Source organism: Cervus canadensis, chromosome 25 (assembly GCF_019320065.1).
Source record: "Cervus canadensis isolate Bull #8, Minnesota chromosome 25, ASM1932006v1, whole genome shotgun sequence".
Lineage (NCBI taxonomy): Eukaryota > Metazoa > Chordata > Mammalia > Artiodactyla > Cervidae > Cervus > Cervus canadensis.
Window position 1 is genome coordinate 14,808,685 of NC_057410.1, and position 23,136 is coordinate 14,831,820.

At 40.8% G+C, this 23,136-nt stretch overlaps 1 long non-coding RNA gene across 1 annotated transcript; it reads left to right on the forward strand.

The window, feature by feature from the left end:
- Positions 1-2,641: 2,641 nt before the first annotated feature.
- On the forward strand, positions 2,642-22,528 carry LOC122427625. The gene is made up of 3 exons (XR_006265501.1): positions 2,642-2,652; positions 11,049-11,052; positions 21,792-22,528. It is a non-coding gene; the product is annotated as an uncharacterized LOC122427625 (long non-coding RNA).
- The last annotated feature ends 608 nt before the right edge of the window (positions 22,529-23,136 follow it).

A 23,136-nucleotide genomic window follows, 5' to 3' on the forward strand; every position in this document is an offset into this window, starting at 1 on the left:
GTTAAGAATTTTATGATTGTGATGAATCCAGAGGCTCACTTGGACCAAGTGACTCACTTTGCAGATAAGAGCCATAAAAGTGCTGAGGGCCCAAATGACTGTCAAGATGACACAGTTAGTGGCAGAGCCAGGAAAAAAGCTCAGATTGTGGGATCCTACTCCACACCCATTATAGTTAAGTGATGGTTCTCTGTCATTAAAAGGGCTACACCAGGATTTAAATATCTTCCTCTGATTCTGAGTCTGCTCCTTTTTCTACCATAACATCTTCATGGCTACAGTCTTGCTAAGGGCCCTGCCAATTAAACCCACCTGAGTAGAAACCGGTCTTATTCTTCCAGCAACCAAATATCTCCTTGAAAGCAAGCAGGGCCTTGTGAGGCCTCTTGAGAACAAATCCTCTCCATACCCCTTACTTTGTAGGAAAAAAAGCTTCAGACTCCTCAACCTTCCCTGATTACCAAAGGGCAGGTTTAAAGAGTTGCTCATCAAGGAAGTAAGGAAAGGGAGAATCAAAAAAGGAGCAATCAAGAAACAATAGTGCAGTGATTAAAGCAGTATCTTAGTTCCTCTCCAAGGGATATGTATGTAACAAGATCTTTGTCTTCTGCTGGAACTAAGGCTCCCACCCAGAAGGAGGATGGCAACTTCAGGCTGAGCACAAGATTCCAGGGGCACTGCGCTGTTACCTCACCACCAATCACTCAGAAGAAAGTCACACAGTGCTCACCCCAAATTTTGTCTATAACACCCCACCCCCCAAAACCACTTGGGAGTGCAGATATGTTGAGCACAGGCCACCTGTTGCTTTAATTGGCCCTGCAACAAATCTTTCTCTGCTCCAAACTCTAATGTTCCCCTTTGTTTAGCCTCACTGTGCATCAGACACATGAACTTGTGTTCAGTAACACCCTAACTAGCTAAGATGGAATTAGTGACAAGATGCAGGCTGAATTCACTGAGTTTGGAAGTAATTCTCCCTTGCCATCTAGTCCACAAATTTTGCTCCTTAGGGTTTCGTGGAAGACGTTGTTGTTGTTGTTAAGTCCCTAAGTCATGTCCAACTCTTTGTGACCTCATGAACTGCAGTGTGCCAGGGTTTCATGTCCTTCACTGTCTCCCCGAGTTTGCTCAAAGTCATGTCCATTGAGTCAGTGATGCCATCCAACCACCTCATTCTCTGTCAGCCCCTTCTTTCTTTTGCCCTCAATCTTTCCCAACATCAGGATCTTTTCCAAAGAGTCGGCTCTTCTCATCAGGTAGCCAAAGTATTGGAGCTTCTGCTTCAGCAGCAGTCCTTCCAAAGAATATTCAGGGTTGATTTCTTTTAGGACTGACTGGTTTGATCTCCTTGCTGTCCAAGGTATCCTTAAGAGTCTTCTCCAGCACCACAGTTCAAAAACATCAATTCTTCAGCACTCAGCCTTTTTTATGGGCCAACCCATATATCTGTACATGACTATTGGAAAAAACCATAGCTTTAACTATACAGACCTCTGTTGGTAAAGTGATGTCTGCTTTTTAACACACTATGTTTGTCTTAGCTTTTCTTTCATGGAGCAACATTCTTTTAATTTTGTGACTGCAGTCACCATTCTCAATGATTTTGGAGACCAAGAAAATGATATCTGTCACTATTTCCAATTTTTTCCCATCTATTTGCCATGAAGTGATGAGACCAGATGCCATGAGCTTCATTTTCTGAATGTAGAGTTTTAAGCCAGCTTTTTCACTCTCCTCTTTTCAATTTTATCAAGAGGCTTTTTAGTTCCTCTTCGCATTTTGACATTAGGGTGGTATCATCTGCATATCTGAGGTTGTTAATGTTTCTGCTAGCAATCTTTATTCCAGCTTGTGCTTCATCCAGTCTGACATTTTCGCATGATTTCTCCATATAAATTAATAAGCAGGGTGACAATGTACAGATTGATGTACTCCTTTCCCAATTTTGAAGCAGTCTGTTGTTCCATGTAAGGTCCTAACTGTTGCTTCTTGACTTGCATACAGGATTCTCAGGAGGCAGGTAGGGTGGTCTGGTATTCCCATCTCCTTCAAAATTTTCCACAATTTATTGTGATCTATACAGTCAAAGGCTTTAACTTAGTCAATGAAGCAGAAGTACATGTGTTTTTGGAATTCCCTAGCTTTTTCTATGATCCAACGGATGTTGACAATTTGGTGTCTGGTTCTTCTGCCTTTACAAAATCCAGCTTATACATCTGGAAGTTTTCAGTTCACTGACTCTTGAAGCCTAGCTTGAAGGCTTTTGAGCATTACCTGGCTAGCGTGTGAAATGAGCGCAATTGTGAAATAGTTTGAACATCCTTTGGCATTGCTCTTCTTTGAAACTCAAATGAAAACTGACCTTTTCCAGTCCTGTGGCCACTGCTTAGTTTTCCAAATTTGCTGGCATATTGAGTGCAGCACTTAACAGAATCATCTTTCAAGATTTTAAATAGCTCAGCTGGAATTCCATCACCTCCACTAGCTTTGTTCCTAGTAATGCTTTCTAAGGCCCACTTGACTGCACATTCCAGGATGTCTGGCTCTAGGTGAGTGACCACAACATTGTGGTTATCCGGCTCATTAAGACCTTTTTTGTATAGTTTTTCTGTGTATCCTTGCCACCTCTTCTTAATCTCTTCTGCTTCTGTCAGGTCCTTGCCATTTCTGTCCTTTACTGTGCCCATCTTTGCATGAAATGTTCCCTTGGTATCTTTAATTTTCTTGAAGTGGTCTTTATCTAGTCTTTCCCATTTTATTGTTTTCCTCTATTTTTTTTTGCATTGATCACTGAGGAATGCTTTCTTATCTCTCCTCGATATTCTCTGGAACTCTGCATTCAGTTGGGTATATCTTTCCTTTTCTCCTTTGCCTTCCCCTTCTCTTCTTTTCTCAGCTATTTGTAAGGCCTCCTCAGACAACTACTTTTCCTTCTTGCCCTTCTTTCCCATGGGGCTGGTTTTAGTCATCACCTCCTGTACAAAGGCATGAACCTCCATCAATATTTCTTCAGGCACTCTGTCTACCAGATCTAGCCCCTTGAATCTATTTTTCACCTCCTCTGTATAATCATAAGGGGTTTGATTTAGGTCATATCTGAATGGCCTAGTGGTTTTCCCTACTTTCTTCAATTTGAGCTGAATTTTGCAACAAGGAGCTGATAATCTGAGCCACAGTCAGCTCCCGGTCTTGTTTTTGGTGACTGTATAGAGCTTCTCCATCTTCGGCTACAAAGATTATAATCAATCTGATTTTGGTATTGACCATCTGATGATGTCCATGTGTAGGGTCATCTCTTGTGTTGTTGGAAGAGAGTGTTTGCTATGACCAGTGTGTTCTCTTGGCAAAACTCTGCTAATCTTGGTCCAGCTTCATTGTCTTCAAGGCAAACCCTCCCTGTTACTCCTAGTATCTCTTGACTTCCTACTTTTGCATTCCAGTCCCCTATGATGAAAAGGACATATTTTTTTGGTGTTAGTTCTAGGAGGTCTTGTAGGTCTTCACAGAATCCTTCAACTTCAGCTTCTTTGGCATCAGTGGTTGGGGCATAGACATGGATTACTGTGATGTTGAATGGTTTGCCTTGGAAACAAACGGAGATCATTCTGTCATTTTTGAGATTGCACCCAAGTACTGCATTTTGGAGTCTTTGTTGACTATGAGGGTTACTCCATTCCTTCTAAGGGATTCTCGCCCACAGTAGTAGATATGATAGTCATTTAAATTAAATTAGTTTATTCCCATCCATTTTAGTTCACTAATTCCTAAAATGTCAATGTTCATTCTTACAATATCCTGTTTGACCACTTCCAATTTACCTTGATTCATGGATCTAACATTTCAGGTTCGTTTGCAGTACTGCTGTTTACAGTTTTACATGACTTTACTTTCACCACCAGTGAACCAGTGAGTTAGTTAGTCATGTCCGACTCTTTGCAATCCCATGGACTGTAGCATATCAGCTTCCTCCACCCATGGAATTTTCCAGGCAAAAGTACTGGAGTGGATTGCCATTTCCTTCTCCAGGGGATCCTCCTGACCCAGGGATTGAACCCAGGCCTCCCACATTGCAGGCAGACTCTTTACCGTCTGAGCTACCAGGGAAGCCACCAGACATATCCACAACTGGGTGTCATTTCTGCTTTGGCTCAGCCTCTTCATTCTTTCTGGAGCTATTTCTCCACTCTTCCCCAGTAGTATATTGGACACCTCCTGTCCTGGAAGGTCATCTTCCATGTCATATCTTTTTGCCTTCTCATAATGTTCATGGGTTTCTAAAAGTAAAGATACTGGAGTGGTTTGATAATTCCATCTCCAGTAGACCACATTTTGTCAGACCCTGACTAGCAGGGACATACACGTCAGTCTCTCCACAAAGCTGAATGACAAGCCCAGTGCCCTGGTTGGCCCACAGCTGGTCCTCTTTGGGGCCAAGGTAGAGGTCCTGCTGGAGTTTCCGGGAAGGGGGTCCTGGAAAGTCTGGATCCAAAGTTGAGGAGGCCCATGAGCGGGAGGGCACTGCAGTCTCACTGCTGCCGCTGGCTGCCCGGGACATGAGGGTACATAATTCTTGCCAAATCAAAGCCCTCAAATTTCCTATGGCTGCTGGATAGGGACTTCAAAAATTACGAATTTTCTGTCTTAAGATGGCTACTCAATTTAACCGTGGCAACTGATTTAATCAAGTGGTAATTCTATTTTAAAAGACTCTAGTTCTACCAATGTTATTGTCACTTTAAAAAAATGCACATGAGGGTTGTGAGTTAAGTTTTATTTGGGGCAAAATGATTGCAGCCCAGGAGACAGCGCCTCAGATAGCTCTGAGAAACTGCTCCAAAGAAATGGGGGACTGGGGGGGGGCGGGGGTCAATATATATGTGATTTTGAAGGGGGGAGTTCATGCAATCAAGCATATATCTTTGCAGGTTTCTGCTAGTCTGAAGGAGCAGATGTCACCACGAAGGAATTTAGTGCTCTTCTAGATATGAGACAAGCAAGAATTGATCTAATAAAATCAGCTCCTGAAAATACTTAACTATCTGAAGACCCGTTCTGCTGGTTTTCCAGAGCACAGGGTAACTCATTCCTCATCTCCACCCTAAACTCCCTTCAGGGTGTATTGAAGGTCAGCAGGGGCAGCAGCGCGTGAGGTAGATGGCTTTCCAGATGGGGCTAGTGGTAAGGAACCCACCTGCCAATGCAGGAGACATTAGAGACACGAATTCAATCCCTGGGTAGGGAAGATGCCTTGGAGAAGGCCGTGGCAGCCCACGCCAGCATTCCTGCCTGGAGAATCCCAAGGAGAGCGGAGTCCGGTGGGCTACGGTACATGGCATCACACGGAGTTGGACATGACTGAAGCGACTTAGCAGGCACGCGCACAGAGGTAGATGGCAAGTGCCAATTTGTAGTTGACACAATTTAACCTTCCTCACTCTTATCTTCTGTTGGAATTCAGTTCCAAATCCACTCTATTGTTCATGGGCAGTGAGAATTAATCAATTTTTCCCACTCACACCAACTTCAAGTCAGAAATAAATAGACTGCTCTTCACCCATAATCACCAAATTGTAGAGGACATCACTGCCCCCTGGTGGAAAAATTAAAAATTGTTTCTGAGACTGTTCCCATAAAGATCAAAATCTAAGGACAAAAACTCTGCAAGTTCAACGGGGAAAAAAAACTAACCCTTTAGAAAACTACAGGTTAAAAAGGTCGTAGGAGCTTAGTCACTTTTATTCAATTTCTTTTTTATCCCCTAACTAACCTCTCAACCACTGATTTAGCCTCTGTGCTTGCGTTGTCACTCAGTCATGTCCAACTCTTTGCAGACCCATAAACTGCAGTCCCTCAAGTTCCTCAGGAGACCCTGGTTCTATTCCTGGGTTTGGAAGATATCCTGGAGTAGGGATAGGCTACCACTCCAGTATTCTTGGGCTTTCCATGTGGCTCAGACAGTAAAGAATCTGCTTGCAATGTGAGTGACCTGGGTTCCAACCCTGCATTGGGAAGATCCCTTGGAGGAGGGCATGGCAACCCACTCCAGGTATTCTTGCCTGGAGAATCATATACTGCATCTATCTTGATTTAGCCTCAGTCAGCTGAATTAATTCATCTTCAAATGGTCTCTGCAATAAGAACCTTAAAAGAAAATGTGTTTGAAAATGAAAATTTACTGTCTGAAAATGAAAATTTAGTGTCTGAATTGAAATGTGCTATCAGTGTTAAATTACCCTAGGTTTACAAAAACAGTGAAAAGAGAATATAAAATATCTCATCAATTTTTTATATTGGTTGTATGCTGAGATAATATTTTGGATAGATTGTGCTAAATAAAATATATTATTAAAAACAATTTTACCAAGACTTCCCTGGTGATCCAGTGGTTAAGACTCTGCCTTGCAGTGTGGGGGATGGCGTGCCACAATGAAAGATCCTTCATGACAAAATGAAGATCCTGCATGCTTCAACTAAAACCCAACAGAGCCAAATAAATAAATAAATTTGTTTTTTTTAATTAATTTCACTTATCCTTTTTACTTTATTTTAATGTAGCTGCCAAAAATTTTTAAATTATGTATGTTGCTCACATCATGTTTCTATCAGACAACACTGGCTTAGAAGAATTCTCCATAAAACGAATGAGTTGAAACCCTGCTCACATTTCGCGTATTTCCTCCCCTGACTCTAACCCAGCAGGAGACCTCTCCACACAAAGGTCAGATCTGTATTTGGTCTCAGTTTCCCATCAGTGTCATAGGGTTCACCTCATATGTTTACACTTACAGTTAAGGTTATCATCTGATATAAGTAGCAAGGCTACAAAAGGGAAAAGATGCCTCAAATAGATTAACTAGCTCTGATAAATGTGCCTTGTCATAGTTCCCACAGATACAATAACACAATGTCTAAATTATCTTAGCAGCAGAATTTAATAAGCAAATACTGGGTATTCTCAAATAATAACATAAATAAGAGAATACACAAACCCAAAATTAATAATAGTGCTTGTCCTCTATACAGAGGTGCCATTATATCACTCTAGTTATCTTGTGCCATAATCTTTATTCAGCAGCAAAACACCAGCATTCTTTCTTGTGTTAAATAACTGCAAAATAGATGTAACTGGTATCTTTTCCTATGGAGCTATTTGGTTTTGATAAAATGACAAATTGATAGGAATATATATTCTTTTCTGTGCTGGACAATTATCAAGAGTATCAAAATTCACAGGTGAATGTCAAGTGTTATCTAGGCAACATTAATAGAGTATGACATTGATAATTTCCTTGCATGATGACATTTTAATATTTTGAAGACTTCATGAATCAAAGTTTTATTGTTTTCAATTCTGAATGGGCTTCTTGTTGTACAAGACAAGATTGCAAATTAACAAATTACTTAAAATTTTTGGTTTAATCAGAGTGTTTTCCTTACTGCCCAGTGACACAGATATTATATGACTTTGTGTTTATATCATCATTGGGGCAGATTATAGTAGGAAAATCCTGTAAGAGAAGAAAGTCTCAACTCTACTGCACAGATATGGAAGTGACCCTTGACTAGGGATCCTAACTCTCTAAGCCAGACAGCTAAGAGACTTAATTTCATCAGATGTATCATCAGTAATTTCTCTGATTAGGTTTCCTCTTGTCCCAAGTAGTTTGATCTCTGTCTTAGTTCTATTCACAGTATCTTCTCACAGTATCCTCTTGCCCAAAGTTTGACAAAAATTTTGATCATAACCCACTGTTCTTAAATTAAATTTTGATCATGACCCACTGTTCTTATACACCTTTAACATGTCACCTCGACTCAAAGGCAAAAGCCAAATATGTACTTCACAAAAACATTACCCTTACCAGTAAAGACGTTCTCATGTTTTCTATACTATTTGTTATCCATTAAAAAAATAGTGAACTGGTTTTGAGCCACTGAACTTGTTTCAGAACACATTAAGTGTTGGAACCCACTGTTAGAAAAACATAACCTTAGTTTTTTTTGAACATGGGAGGAACAGAGCTCTCCAAAGAATATTTTTTAAAAAACACCTTGTTCAGACTTTGATACTATCATTAATGTTTTCAATCAATGAAAATTTAAAATTTACATTATAACCTCATTATATGGTAACTTTTTCAGATATATTTGAAAATTTAAATGAGTTTTTTTCTTAAGTTGTAAAGAAAGGAAATCAATCACACTAAAGTGAAGAGTGAATAATGGAGGGAACACAGCCCCACCCATCAACAGAAAATTAGATTAAAGATTTACTGAACATGGCCCTGCCATCAGAACAAGACCCAATTTCCCCCTCAGTCAGTCTCTCCCATCAGGAAGCTTCCATAAGCCTCATCCTTCTCCATCAGAGGGAAGACAGACTGAAAACCACAATCATAGGAAACTAACCAATCTGATCACATGAATCACAGCCTTGTCTAACTCAATGAAACTATGAGCCATGCCCTGTAGGGCCAACCAAGACAGATGGATCATGGTGGAGAATTGTGACAAAACATGGTCCACTGGAGAAGGGAATGGCAAACCACTTCAGTATTCTTGCCTTGAGAACCCCAGGAACTGTACGAAAAGGGAAAAAGATAGGACACTGAAAGATGAACTCCCCAGGTTGGTAGGCGTCAATATGCTACTGGAGATCAGTGGAGAAATAACTCCAGAAAGAATGAAAAGATGGAACCAAAGCAAAAACAACACCCAGTTGTGATGTAGTAGGTGATGGATAAAGTCTGATGCTGTAAAGAGCAATATTGCATAGGAACCTGGAATGTTAGGTCCACGAATGAAGGCAAATTGAAAGACGTCAAACAGGAGATGGCAAGAGTGAACATTGGCATTCTAGGAATCAGTGAACCAAAATGGACTGGAATGGGTGAATTTAATTCAGATGACCACTATATCTACTACTGTGGGCAAGAATCCCTTAGATGAAATGGAGTAGCCATCATAGTCAACAAAAGAGTATGAAATGCAGTACTTGCATACAGTCTCAAAAATGACAAAATGGTCTCTGTTCGTTTCCAAGGCAACTCATTCAATATCACAGTAATCCAAGAATATGCCCGCTTCTTCTTCTAGGCTGCAGAAGCTGAAGTTGAATGGTTCTATGAAGACCTACAAGACCTTCTAGAACTAAAACCCAAAAAAGATGTCCTGTTCATTTTAGAGGACTGGAATGCAAAAGTAGGAACTCAAGAAATACCTGGAATAACAGGCAAATTTGGCCTTGAAGTACAGAATGAAGCAGGGCAAAGGCTAATAAAGTTTTGCCAAGAAACAACATTGGTCATAGCAAACACTCTCTTACAACAAAACAAGAGAAGACTCTACACATGGACATGGCCAGAGGGTCAATACCGAAATCAGACTGATTACATTCTTTGCAGCCAAAGATGGAGAAGTTCTATACAGTCAGCAAAAACAAGACTGGGAGCTGACTGTGGCACAGACCATGAACTCCTTATTGCCAAATTCACACTGAAATTGAAGAAAGTAGGGAAAACCACTAGACCACTCAGGTATGACCTAAATCAAATCCCTTACAATTATACAGTGGAAGGGAGAAATAGATTCAACCTATTAGATCATTTAGACAGAGTGCATGAAGAACTGTGGATGGAGATTAATGACACTGTATAGGAGGCAGGGATCAAGACCATCCCCAAGTAAAAGAAATGCAAAAAGGCAAAATGGTTATCTGAGAAGGCCTTACAAATAGCTGTGAAATAAGAGAAGCAAAAGGCAAAGAAGAAAAGGAAAGATATACCCATATGAATGCAGAGTTCCAAAGAATAGCAAGGAGAGATAAGAAAGCCTTCCTCAGTGATCAATGCAAAGAAATAGAGGAAAATAGTAGAATGGGAAGGACAAGAGATCTCTTCAAGAAAATTAGAGATACCAAGGGAAAATTTCATGCAAAGATGGGCACAATAAAAGACCGAAATGGTGTGGACCTAACAGAAGCAGAAGATATTAAGAAGAGGTGACAAGAATACCCAGAAGAAATATACATAAAGATCTTCATGACCCAGATAACCATGGTGGTGTTACCACTCACTTAGAGCCAGACATCCTGGAATATGAAGTCAAGTGGGCTTTAGGAAGCATCACTATGAACAAAGCTAGTGGAGGTGATGGAATTCCAGTAGAGCTATTTCAAATCCTAAAAGATGATGCCGTGAAAGTGCTGCACTCAACATGTGAGCAAATTCTGAGCAGTGGCCACAGGACTGGAAAAGGTCAGTTTTCATTCCAATCCCAAAGAAAGGCAATGCCAAAGAATACTCAAAGTACTGCACAATTGCACTCATCTCATGCTCAAAATTCTCCAAGCCAGAATTCAATAGTAGGTGAACCATGAACTTCCTGAAGTTCAAGCTGGATTTAGAAAAGGCACAGGAACCAGAGATCATATTGCCAACAAATGTTGGATCATCGAAAAACCAAGAGAGTTCCAGAAAAACATCTACTCTGCTTTATTGACTATGCCAAAGCCTTTGACTGTGTGGACCACAGCAAACTGGAAAATTCTGAAAGAGATGGGAACACCTGACCTGCCTTTTGAGAAATCTGTGTGAAGTTCAGGAAGCAACAGTTAGAATTGGGCATGGAACAACAGACTGGTTTCAAATAGGGAAAGGAGTACGTCAAGGCTGTATATTGTCACCCTGCTTATTTAACTTCTATGCAGAGTACATCATGAGAAATGCTGGGCTGGAGGAAGCACAAGTTGAAACCAAGATTGCTGACAGAAATATCAATAATCTCAGATATGCAGATGACATCACCCTTATGGCAGAACGTGAAGAAGAACTAAAGAGTTTCTTGATGAAAGTGAAAGAGGAGAGTGATAAAGTTGGCTTAAAACTCAGCATTCAGAAAACTAAGATCATGGCATCTGGTCCCATCACTTCATGGCAAATAGATGGGGAAACAGTAGAAACAGTGACAGACTTTATTTTGGGCTCCAAATTCACTGCAGATGGTGATTGCAGCCATGAATTTAAAAGATGCTTGCTCCTTGGAAGAAAAGTTATGACCAACCTAGACAGCATATTAAAAAGCAGAGACATTACTTTGCCAACAAAAGTCCATCTCGTCAAAGCTATAATTTTTCCAGTAGTCTTGTACAGATGTGAGAGTTGGACTTTAAAGAAAGCTGAGTGCTGAAGAATTGATGCTGTTGAACTGTGGTGTTGGAGAAGACTCTTGAGAGTCCCTTGGACTGCAAGGTGATCCAACCAGTCCATCCTAAAGGAGATCAGTCCTGAAAATTCATTGAAAGGACTGATGCTGAAGCTAAAACTCCAATTCTTTGGCCACTTGTTGTGAAGAACTGACTCATTTGGATTGACCCTAATGCTGGGAAAGATTGAAGGCAGGAAGAGAAAGGGATGACTGAGGATGAGATCGTTGGATGGCATCACTGACTCAATGGACATGAGTTTGAGTAAACTCCGGGAGTTGGCAATGGACAGGGAGGCCTGGGGTGCTGCAGTCCTTTTAGGTCGCAGAGTCAGACATGACTGAGTGACTGAACTGAACCTTCATCATGGGATTCAGTGACATGTCAACATTTTGTATCATTAGTTTCTAAATCAAAGTTTGCTCTTAGTGGCTCTCATAGGCCAAGTCTATGTAACATGCCACTCTGGTCATAGGAGGAGGTGGGGAAAATGAGTAACTGTCACCTAGAGTAAGAAATAAAAGTTATAAGATGGAAATACTTCTAATATAGACAATTTTTCAAATGTACTAAGAAATCCAAGAGAGTGGCAAATGGTGGAGAGTGGTCAGAGTCGAAAGACCCTGAGCTCACCTTCTCCAATGGGCATACCAAAATTGCAACTATTTACAGAGAGACCATTGATGAGAAAGAGCAAAAGATTAGCAGAAAGTGTCTACAACTAAAGGCATGAAGAAGGAACCACACTGAGACAGGTAAGAGGGGCAGAGATGTGGTACAGTCAAGATCCATTCCCCTGGGTGGGTGACCTATGAACCCAGGAGGATAACTACAATTGCAGAGGTTCTCCCCAAGGAGTAAGTGGTCTGAGCCTTATAGCAGTTTCCCCAGCCTGGGGGTCTTGAGCCAGAAATAAGAGGCCCCAGAACATTTGGCTTTGAAAGCCAGCAGGATATACTTTCAGGAGGGCCAGAGACTCTTACAGGACACACGAAATTTCTCACACTCCAGGGCCCAGGGTAAAAGCAAAAGCCTGGGTCAGACGTACCTGCTGATCTTGAAGAGCCTTCCAGAGAGGCAGGAGGCAACTGGAGCTGACTCTGGGGACCAACACATAGGTGGCAGTCATTTGTGGGAGCTTGTTCTACCATGTAGGTGCTGGCACCGGTAAGCACCATTTTTTTGTTGTTGTTGTTGTTGTTTTGTTTTTAATTTATTTATTTTTTCAGTGGGTTTTTTCATACATTGACATGAATCAGCTATAGATTTACACGTATTCCCCATCCCGATCCACCCTCCCCCCTCCCTCTCCACCCGATTCCTCTGGGTCTTCCCAGTGCACCAGGTTCGAGCACTTGTCTCATGCATCCCACCTGGGCTGGTGACCTGTTTCACCATAGATAATATACATGCTGTTCTTTCGCAACATCCCTCCCTCATCTTCTCCCACAGATTTCAAAAGTCTGTTCTGTACTTCTGTGTCTCTTTTTCTGTTTTGCATATAGGGTTATCATTACCATCTTTCTAAATTCCATATATACGTGTTAGTATGCTGTAATGTTCTTTATCTTTCTGGCTTACTTCACTCTGTATAAGGGGCTCCAGTTTCATCCATCTCATTAGAACTGATTCAAATGAATTCTTTTTAATGGCTGAGTAATATTCCATGGTGTATATGTACCACAGCTTCCTTATCCATTCGTCTGCTGATGGGCATCTAGGTTGCTTCCATGTCCTGGTTATTATAAACAGTGCTGCGATGAACATTGGGGTGCACGTGTCTCTTTCAGATCTGGTTTCCTCAGTGTGTATGCCCAGGAGTGGGATTGCTGGGTCATATGGCAGTTCTATTTCCAGTTTTTTGAGAAATCTCCACACTGTTTTCCATAGCAGCTGTACTAGTTTGCATTCCCACCAACAGTGTAAGAGGGTTCCCTTTTCTCCACACCCTCTCCAGCATTTATTGCTTGTAGACTTTTGGATAGCAGCCATCCTGACTGGCGTGTAACGGTACCTCATTGTGTTTTGATTTGCATTTCTCTCATAATGAGTGATGTTGAGCATCTTTTCATGTGTTTGTTAGCCATCTGTATGTCTTCTTTGGAGAAATGTCTGTTTAGTTCTTTGGCCATTTTTTGATTGGGTCATTTATTTTTCTGGAATTGAGCTGCAGGAGTTGCTTGTATATTTTTGAGATTAATCCTTTGTCTGTTTCTTCATTTGCTATTATTTTCTCCCAATCTGAGGGCTGTCTTTTCACCTTACTTATAGTTTCCTTTAGTAGTGCCAAAGCTTTAAGTTTCATTAGTCCCCATTTGTTTAGTTTTACTTTATTTTCCAATATTCTGGGAGGTGGTCATTAAGAGGATCTGCTTGTGATTTATGTCGGAGAGTGTTTTGCCTATGTTCTCCTCTAGGAGTTTTATATTTCCATGGTCTTACATAAGATCTTTAATCCATTTTGAGTTTATTTTTGATGTATGGTGTTTAGAAAGCGTGTTCTAGTTTCATTTCTTTTACAAGTGGTTGACCAGTTTTCCCAGCACCACTTGTTAAAGAGGTTGTCTTTTTTCCATTGTGTATCCTTGCCTCCTTTGTCAAAGATAAGGTGTCCATAAGTTCGTGGATTTATCTCTGGGCTTTCTATTCTGTTTCATTGATCTATATTTCTGTCTTTGTGCCAGTACCATACTGTCTTGATGACTGTGGCTTTGTAGTATAGTCTGAAGTCAGGCAGGTTGATTCCTCCAGTTCCATTCTTTTTTCTGAAGATTACTTTGGCTATTCGAGGTTTTTGTATTTCCATACAAACTGTGAAATTATTTGTTCTAGTTCTGTGAAAAATACTATTGGTAGCTTGATAGGGATTACACTGAATCTATAGATTGCTTGGGTAGAATAGCCATTTTGACAATATTGTTCTTCCAATCCATGAACATGGTATATTTCTCCATCTGTTTGTGTCCTCTTTGATTTCTTTCATCAGTGTTTATAGTTTTCTATGTATAGGTCTTTTGTTTCTTTAGGTAGATATACTCCTAAGTATTTTATTCTTTTTGTTGCAATGGTGAATGGTATTGTTTCCTTAAGTTCTCTTTCTGTTTTTTCATTGTTAGTATATAGGAATGCAAGGGATTTTTGTGTGTTAATTTTATATCCTGCAACTTTACTATATTCATTGATTAGCTCTAGTAATTTTCTGGAAGAGTCTTTAGGGTTTTCTATGTAGAGGATCATGTCGTCTGCAAACAGTGAGAGTTTCATTTCTTCTTTTCCTATCTGGATTCCTTTTACTTCTTTTTCTGCTCTGATTGCTGTGGCCAAAACTTCCAACACTATGTTGAATAGTAGTGGTGAGAGTGGGCACCCTTGTCTTGTTCCTGATTTCAGGGAAAATGCTTTCAATTTTTCACCATTGAGGGTGATACTTGCTGTGGGTTTGTCATATATAGCTTTTATTATGTTGAGGTATGTTCCTTCTATTCCTGCTTTCTGGAGAGTTTTAATCATGAATGGGTGTTGAGTTTTGTCAAAGGCTTTCTCTGCATCTATTGAGATAATCATATGGTTTTTATCTTTCAATTTGTTAATGTGGTGTATTACATTGATTGATTTGTGGATATTAAAGAATCCTTGCATTCCTGGGATAAAGCCCACTTGGTCGTGGTGTATGATTTTTTTAATATGTTACTGCATTCTGTTTGCTAGAATTTTGTTAAGGATTTTTGCATCTATGTTCATCAGTGATATTGCCTGCAGTTTTCTTTATTTGTGGCATCTTTGTCAGGTTTTGGTATTAGGGTGATGATGGCCTCATAGAATGAGTTTGGAAGTCTACCTTCCTCTGCAATTTTCTGGAAGAGTTTGAGTAGGATAGGTGTTAGCTCGTCTCTAAATTTTTGCGGGTTAGAATTTCAGCTGGAAGCCATCGGTTCCTGGGCTTTTGTGCTGCGTAGATTTGATTACAGTTTCGATTCCTTGCTTGTGATGGTCTGTTAAAGATCTTCTATTTATTCCCTGGTCAGTTTTGGAAGGTTATACTTTTTCTAAAGAATTTGTCCATTCATTCCAATTGTCCATTATTGGGCATAGTAGAGTGCTTGGTAGTAGTCTCTTTGATCCTTTGTATTTCCAGTGTTGTCTGTTCCGTGATCTCTCCATATTTCATTTCTAACTTTTGTAATTTGGTTCTTCCTCTTTGCCTTCTTAATGATGACTGCTAAATGGTTTGTCAATTTTGTTTATTTTTTTCAAAAAACCAGCTTTTAGCTTTGTTGATTTTTGCTATGGTCTCTTTAGTTTCTTTTGCATTTATTTCTGCCCTAATTTTTAGGATTTCTTTCCTTCTGCTAACCCTGGGGTTCTTCATTTCTTCCTTCTCTAATTGCTTTAGGTGTAGAGTTAGGTTATTTATTTGGCTTTTTTCTTGTTTCTTGATGTGAACCTGTAATGCTATGAACCTTCCCCTTAGAACTGCTTTTACAGTATCCCATAGGTTTTGGGTTGTTGTGTTTTCATTTTCATTCATTTCTATGCATATTTTGATTTCTTTTTTGATTTCTTCTATGATTTGTTGGTTATTCAGAAGCGTGTTATTTAGCCTCCATATGTTTGCATTTTTAACAATTTTTTTTCCTGTAATTGAGATCTAATCTTACTGCACTGTGGTCAGAAAAGATGACTGGAATGATTTCAATTTTTTTGAATTTTCCAAGACCAGATTTATGGCCCAGGATGTGGTCTATTCTGGAGAAGGTTCCGTGTGCACTTGAGAAAAAGGTGAAGTTGATTGTTTTGGGGTGAAATGTCCTATAGATATCAATTAGGTCTAGCTGGTCCATTGTGTCATTCAAGGTTTGTGTTTCCTTGTTAATTTTCTGTTTAGTTGATCTATCCATAGTTGTGAGTGGGGTATTAAAGTCTCCCACTATTATTGTGTTAGTATTAATTTCCTCTTTCATACTTGTTAGCGTTTGCCGCACATATTGTGGTGCTCCTATGTTGGGTGCATATATATTTATAATTGTTATATCTTCTTCTTGGATTGATCCTTTGATCATTATGTAGTGTCCTTCTTTGTCTCTTTTCACATCCTTTATTTGAAAGTCTATTTTATCTGGTATGAGTATTGCGACTCCTGCTTTCTTTTGGTCTCCGTTTGCATGAAATATTTTTTTCCAGCCCTTCGCTTTTAGTCTGTATGTGTCTCTTGCTTTGAGGTGGGTCTCTTGTAGACAGCATATATAGGGGTCTTGTTTTTGTATCCATTCAGCCAATCTTTGTCTTTTGGTTGGGGCATTCAACCCATTTACATTTAAGGTAATTATTGATAGGTATGGTCCCGTTGCCATTTACTTTGTTGTTTTGGGTTTGCGTTTATACAACCTTTCTGTGTTTCCTGTCTAGAGAAGATCCTTTAGCATTTGTTGAAGAGCTGGTTTGGTGGTGCTGAATTCTCTCAGCTTTTGCTTGTCTGTAAAGCTTTTGAATTCTCCTTCATATCTGAATGAGATCCTTGCTGGATACAGTAATCTAGGTTGTAGGTTATTCTCTTCATTACTCTAAGTATGTCCTGCCATTCCCTTCTGGCCTGAAGGGTTTCTATTGATAGATCAGCTGTTATCCTTATGGGAATCCCGTTGTGTGTTATTTGTTGTTTTTCCCTTGCTGCTTTTAATATTTGTTCTTTGTGTTTGATCTTTGTTAGTTTGATTAATATGTGTCTTGGGGTGTTTCGCCTTGGGTTTATCCTGTTGGGACTCTCTGGGTTTCTTGGACTTGGGTGGCTATTTCCTTCCCCATTTTAGGGAAGTTTTCAGCTATTATCTCCTCGAGTATTTTCTCATGGCCTTTCTTTTTGTCTTCTTCTTCTGGGACTCCTATGATTCGAATGTTGGGGCATTTCATATTGTCCCAGAGGTCCCTGAGGTTGTCCTCATTTCTTTTGATTCTTTTTTCTTTTTTCCTCTCTGCTTCATTTATTTCCACCATTTTATCTTCTACCTCACTTATCCTATCTTCTGTCTCCATTATTCTACTCATGGTTCCCTCCAGAGTGTTTTTGATCTCATTTATTGCATTATTCATTTTTAATTGACTTTTTTATTTCTTCTAGGTCCTTGTTAAACATTTCTTGCATCTTCTCAATCTTTGTCTCCAGGCTATTTATCTGTAACTACATTTTGTTTTCAAGATTTTGGATCATTTTTATTATCATTATTCTAAATTCTTTTTCAGGTAGATTCCCTATCTCCTCCTCTTTTGTTTGACTTGGTGGGCATTTTTCATGTTCCTTTACCTGTTGGGTATTTCTCTGCCTTTTCATCTTGTTTAGATTGCTGTGTCTGGAGTGGGCTTGCTGTATTCTGGAGGTCTGTGGTTCCTTTTTATTGTGCAGGTTTCACCCAGTGGATGGGGTTGGACGATTGGCTTGTCAAGGTCTCCTGGTTAGGGAAGCTTGTGTTGGTGTTCTGGTGCGTGGAACTAGATTTCTTCTCTCTGGAGTGCAATGGTGTGCCCAGTAATGAGTTTTGAGATGGGTCTATGTGTTATGTGTGACCTTGGGCAGCCTGTATGTTGACGTTCAGGGCTATGTTCCTGTGTTGCTGGAGAATTTGCGTGGTATGTCTTGTTCTGGAGCTTATTGGCTCTTGGGTGGTGGTTGGTTTCAGTGTAGGTATGGAGGCTTTTGGACGGTCTCTTATTAGTTAATGTTCCATGTAGTCAGGAGTTTTCTGGTGTTCTCAGGTTTTGGGCTTAAGTCTCCTGCCTCTGGATTTCAGTTTTATTCTTCCAGTAGTCTCAAGACTTCTCCAACTATACAGCACTGATAATAAAACTTCTAGGTTAATGGTGAAAAGATTCTCCACCGTGAGGGACACCCAGAGAGGTTCACAGAGTTACATAAAAAGAGGAGAGGGAGGAGAGAGATAGAGATGAGCAGGAGGAGAAAAAGGGGGACTCAAGAGGAGAGAGACACATCTACGCAGTTATCTGTTCCCAAAGTGTTCTCCATAGCCCAGACACCCAGAAAGATTCACAGAATTGGATTGGGAAGAGAAGGGGGAAGGAGGAAATAGAGGTGTTCTGAGGTAGAAAAGAGAGAGTCAAAAGTGGGAGAGAGTAATCAACACACTACTGAATAGAAATGAGAACTGAATATTGGATTCTTAAATGTCCAAAATTTATATCCCATACTAAAAAACACAGATTAAAAATCTAGCATAGAGGTTAGACTCTTTAAAATACAATATATAAAAACAAAAACAAAAGCACCAAAAAAATTTATAAATATATATGAAGTTCAGTTTAAAAATAGGGCTTCTCTCTTTTTTTTTTGCAAGGTTATATTGAAATGAAAATGAAAATTAAGGAATAATAGAGGAGTATTAGAGGACTTTAAAAGGAAATAAGAAAAACAAGAAAAAGAAAAACAAGAAAAAAAATAAGAAAAAAATTTTTTTCCCTAATTAAAAAAATCATAAAAATACATGAAAATGAATGTTAAAGAGTAATGGGGGAGTAATAGGGAATTTTGAAAGAGAATAATAGAGAAAAAATAAAAAAGAAAAGGAAAGAAAAAATTTTTTTTTAATTTAAAAAATATATATATATATATCTAGGAATTTCTCTGGAGCTGTTGCGGTCAGTGTGGGTTAGGTTCAGTTTCAGATAGCTCCTTGTTCCAGCTTACACTTCTCGATATCTATAGGCCCCTTCCTTCCAGTGTAGTTGGTGTTTCCTACAGGGATTTTAATCTGTTGCACCGGTCCTTTCTAAAGCGGTTCCCTTTGTTTATTTGGTTTCTGTTTGCCGTCTCTTCAGTGTCTAATTTCCGCCCTGACACAGGCGGGCAGAGGTGGTCTCTCATTTAGGTTGCTAGTTCAGTCCTGCAACGGGAGGGCGGGGTGCTGCAGACAGATACCGCTGTGTGTGGGGAGCACTCACCGTTTTCCAGCCACACTGGGTTTGCCCCTGCTCACGGTTGTCTGTGCTTTCCCTGTCTACACTGCTCAGGCTCCCGGCTGCTCTATTGGGAGCGTGCCCTGCGCTGCGCGCCGTTCCAGTTTTCGGGTACTCCACAAAAGCGCGGACTCGGTTGTGCCTGCGTTTTGTGCCTTCCCCGGCCTGAGCAGCTTAGGCAGCCAGGAGCTTGACGGGCACACTCTCCCTGGGTGCGGCACACCCTCTCCCCTCCTCGGCCCCAGCCTCAGTTTCTGCGTGCGCAGGTCGGGTGCCAGCGGCTTGTGTTTGTTCTCAGGAGCTGGCCTCTAGCCGCGACCCTCCCGGCGGCGGATGTCAACCATCCAGAATCTCAGGAAGTCTTTGGATAGAAGCTGGAGGCCTGTTTGCAGTGTGGGAGGGGATGCCGTTTCTGGGGCCGAGTTTGCCCCTTTCCCCTCCCCGCTGCCTCCTACCTCCGGCGGGGATGGGCCGGCCGCAGCCGGCTAGCTCTTCTCTGGAGTTTCTCAGTCCCTTTGTTTTGCGAACGGCCGGCAGTGTGTTCGGGCCGGTTAATTTTCTCTCTTGCTATCCCACAGTTTAAAAAAGCTCCCTCTGATTGCTCTCAGGGCCTTCGGCCTGGTCCTTGCCCTAAGCAATTCCGCCCGCTCCTCTCCATTCTGCCCCCACTTGCTGGTGGCGGATGCGGGCGTCTGGGGTACTTTTCTGCTGGGAGTTGCTTTTAGGCATGTAATCTGTGGGCCTTATTTAATTTTTCCTCCCACTTAGGTTGCCCTCCGAGATTTGAAAACTTCCCCCAGACCCGCCAGTGCGAGGGTTTCCTGGTGTTTGGAAACTTCCTCTATTAAGACTCCCTTCCTAGGACGGGTCTCCGTCCCTAGATCTTTTGTCTCCTTTTTATCTTTTATATTTTGTCCTACCTCCTTTCGAAGACAATGGGTTGCTTTTCTGGGCGCCTGATGTCCTCTGCTAGCGATCAGAAGTTGTTTTGTGAAATTTGCTCAGTGTTCAATTGTTCTTTCGATGAATTTGTAGGGGAGAAAGTGGTCTCCCCATCCTATTCCTCCGCCATCTTCGATATGGTTTAATTTTTAAGGCCTCTGGGGTTGGGTGCTGGTGTTGTCTTCCTGCTTCATTCTCCCTTCTTCATTCATCCTATTTGCACCCAACCTGTTCTGACACTGTGGGTTCAGTAAACATCTGTGTGCCCTAAAATGTGACTCGTGGTCATTGCCTTTGCACCATAGAGGACGGAACAAAAACAGTACCTTTCAAGCCTGGAAATCCGTAGAATCCAGGATCACCTCTGGCCCCTGGCTGACCGGGGACACCTGGTGCTCCCTATATTTCAAATAAGAAGAAGCAAAACCAAAGACAAATTTTTAAAATCACAATATTAATTATAGTTTTAAGCATATAAGATATTTTATTATATTAGGTCAGAATGATCTAAAATTGGTAGACATCATTTTTACCTTCTAATCCACTATATCACCTCCTGTAACTTCTATGTCACCTAGACCTCACCTTAGGTCTATGATTTTTCAATAAAAAAGAAGTAAAAACTACCTTTGAACACAAAAGCGAACATAACTTTTGATGTGAATGTATGTTAGTGTATCGGATACAATTGGATATTCTGTATTTCAAAGTGAACTTCCTGGCATTTGGAGATCTTTCCAGAAGAACAGGTACCAGATTGTCAGAATGAAAATTATAATTTGTGTTTGTAATTCTTGCAAAGAAAACAGAGATGCTATTGAACTGTAACAACCACCATCATTCTAACTAAGCCCTCAGAGTTGTAACTTACTCTGGTCAGAGTGATAGAAGTACAGGTTCCAGGGATGGGAGTAGGAAGAGTGTGTCAGTGGAGTTTTGACCTCACTCTTGGCAAGGATGCAATGATCTGACCGGGCTGAGATGCTCCCATATTATGAGGCTCACACTAATTACCCTTGTGGCCCTGAGATGCTCAAGCAAGGCCATAGGAGGAGAGGGGAGGGAACAGGGCTTCCAAAACGCACTGTTTGTCAGAATGTATGTCACCTCTAGTCTTATACTATCCATAAGAATTGAGACAGAATGCTATTACTTGAAAGCAATGAATTGAAGGTCCTGAAAATGCCAACAGTAACAAAACTGGTCTTTGAGCCAGCTGTCTTTGGAGCTTGAAGACCAAAGAAGGAACGGTCCTATTTCTCAGATAAGGTGGTGTGAGTTTAAAAAAGGAAGGAGAGTAAACAGGAGCATGTGATCAAGGATTCTCAGGCTTCTCAAGTCTGGCCTGTTCTCCAGAGGTAAAGGTAACCAGGGAGAAAGGTCTGGTGCCAGGCCCTTCTCTTGGGTGGGGAGGAAGCTGTTTCCTGCAAGGAGAGAGTTGTTAAGGGCAAGGAGTCAGTTTTCATTGAAAAAGACCCTGATGCTGGGAAAGATTGAGGGCAGGAGGAGAAGGGGACGACAGAGGATGTGATGATTGGATGGCATAACTGACTCAATGGACATGAGTTTGAGCAAACTCCGGGAGATAGTGAAGGACAGGGAAGCCTGGCATGCTGCAATTCATGGGGTCACAAAGAGTTGGACATGACTTAGTGACTGAACAACAAAAATTATCTTTCAGGTGCAAATACAGAAGCCTACACTACAGATGATTTAAGAGAGATTGCATTTCCAAACTAGACTTTCCACATCCCAGTGTTCTTGGAAGAACTTTCAGTGTGATTGTAATATCAGTGTTTGCCACTTTCAAAAAATCATGAAGTACAGGAGAAATACCTAATGCTGGAGATAGGTGAGTATCTCATTTTTTAAAAAGTTTTTAAAAAGTAGATTCTGGAAACCACATACCAAGAGAGCTTAACATGTATCCTGGCAATAAACCATGTCAAGAAACCTCATTATCCATCACAAGATAACACAGAACCACTATGACATAACTCTGATTTCATCATTAGTTTCCAGGAATTTGATGTAAATGGAGAAATCTTTTCAAATATGCTGCTGAGAAAAAGCTAGGGAAGGTGGCTATGGTGTTAAGTGAGATGTTATGATTGAGAGATCTTAATAGATTGGGAGCATGAGCCTAAAGGAACAAGATGATATCTAAGAAAAATAAATGTGAAAGTTCTGCACTTAAGTCACAAATACACAAATGGACAAGACAAAAAGTAATGGCGGAAACTTAGCAGCTCAGGCGGAAAAGGCACAAGGGATTTCGTTGACCATAAACTCAACGTGTGATGATAATGTGGTGACTAGGCAGCCAGACAATCCATGTGGAATTCTGTTTTTATTGTTGTTTAGTAGCTCAGTCATGTCTGACTGTTTGCAGCCCCATGGACTGTGGCCTGCCAGGCTCCTCTGCCCATGCAATGCTCCTCTGCCCATGCAATCCCCCCCAGGCAAGAATACTGGAATGGGTTGCCATTTCCTTCTCCACGGGATCTTCCTGACCCAGGACCAAACCTGCATCTCCTGAATCGGATGGCAGATTCTTTACCACTGAGCCACCTGGGAAGCCCCATGTGGACTTGTAGACTGGATTATAAAACAGAATGTTCAGGATAGTGAGACTCATCTGTCTTCTAGCTACTCTGTGGGGGGTACCGAATTCATATTCCTAGAAGGTGTTCATCTCAGGGGCTGCATTCTTAAGGTATTGGCAAACTAGGATATATTCAGAATAGAGGCACATTTATGAAAAGTTAAACTGAAATTGAGGGAAAAACTTATTTATTGGGAAAGAAAATACCCAGAAGGAAATGGCAGCTATTCATAAATGCTGGAAAGTAGGTTGTGGGGGAAAATAGACATTTAGGGGACGGCAAAGATGATTTTGAAATCCTATTAATAGAGAAAAATTTTGTTGTCATCTAGAGTGATTCCAAACTTCTACATGAAATTGTTCAGAGTCGAAACAAGATGAGGTCAGGGATGACAAAGAGAAGGGTCCCCAATAGACTGAA